Below are 1,583 nucleotides of genomic sequence, written 5' to 3'. Positions count from 1 at the left end.
CCGATCCCGCGTCTTTGTGTGAGTGAATCGAGACAGTCATCGATTACCTAATCGCTTCGACCTAACGGTTCGTTACCTCTTAACATTTCACCCAGCGTCGGTGACCTGTGACCTTTAGCACGTGATTTCGCCCCTTTCCCTGATCTGTAATCACTTTCTCTTACGAAACGTTATATGTTTGAACTAGCTCAATAAGAACAATTGGTTCTGATTGATTACCAAATCAACAATAAGTTAATTAAGCACATGTTCATTGTTTTTTACTAGTTTTTTCTTCTATCACAATATCCGGATCCTTTTTGGTGGTCAAATAATGTTAGTCAATTTTGATCCATTTATAATGAACCGATTTCTTTCTAACATTTCATAGCGATGCATCTATAATGCCAATGCTCGAATATCTAAAGTGCATATTATTTTTTTTTTGGTAAGATTATGTTAAATGTTTGAATATTATTGTCTTGTAAACAACTGCTGATTTGGATCATTGGTATTACCGATGCCCGGCAATAGACTGTACCGAAAATAGGTGTGTTAAGTTGTTAGCTGACATGTAATCACAGGTTTAGTTTTATGGCTAGACATTACGGTTAGGGCTTTAGTAAGACTTGGGTTGTGGTAAGGGTTAGAGATAGGAGTAGCATTGATATTAACAAGTTAGATGTGTGTTTAGTTAACTAACATTCATTTAACACACTTTTTAAGAAGAATATTCAATTATTTTGTGATTATCGGACACATGTATAACACATACCCGCAAACGTGACTACGGTCTTCTTCTTCTACTTCTTCGTTCTTAATTTTAGTGTTGGAAGGGATCCTCTCCAGTACAATTAAGGATACGTGTCAACTGGTTATGCGCCATTGAGGCCATTGACTCCGATTTCAACCCGAGGGTTCGAACTCGAGACTATTCGGTTTAGCAACCATGAGCTTTACTGACTCGACCACGCTGACCCTTTATCTACGGTAATAACCGTCAGGTGAGAAAGTGTAATTTTTATTTAAAATAAAAACAAAGGCAGTTACAAAATACAGTCGCTGAAGTTAGGTAGGAGTAACAAAAAATTAAGGAATAAGACCATCATTGAAGAAAGTTTATTAAGAATTAGCTTCGGTAAATTGTATATACGAGAGAGAAAGAAAAGAAGATAAAGAGGATAAAAAAATAACAAGAAAAAGAAAAAAATACATCCTTGAAAAATAACACTGCATCTCGAAGGTGTATAATTTCTGCTATGTTCTGAAAATAGAACCTCACAAATAGCTACGTTGTAAAAATTAATTTTAATTAGATTCTCCTGATGTTACCCTAAAGCTGATACTAATTAATAATAAATTAATTCATTTTTTATTTTTCGTAGGGAATGTTATTAACATTGTAAACATTGTCATTGGAATCAGTCATTGCGTAATATCCATCGTTTTTGTTTTTATTGTATTCATCTTTCAAAAGAATTTAATTGTGAATGGGTGTAACGTATTGCTCCACAGCTCATTTCCTGAAACTATGTGAATAATTTTGATCCTCTTATGATCACTCACCTAGATAGCAGTTGGATGTTTCACATAATGTTTCACAA

This window comes from Physella acuta, unplaced genomic scaffold (assembly GCF_028476545.2).
Source record: "Physella acuta isolate Inbredline_101_S28 unplaced genomic scaffold, ASM2847654v3 ptg000498l, whole genome shotgun sequence".
NCBI classification, from domain to species: Eukaryota; Metazoa; Mollusca; class Gastropoda; family Physidae; genus Physella; species Physella acuta.
The sequence above is the reverse complement of the archived record's forward strand: the minus strand, read 5'-3'. Positions refer to the sequence as shown.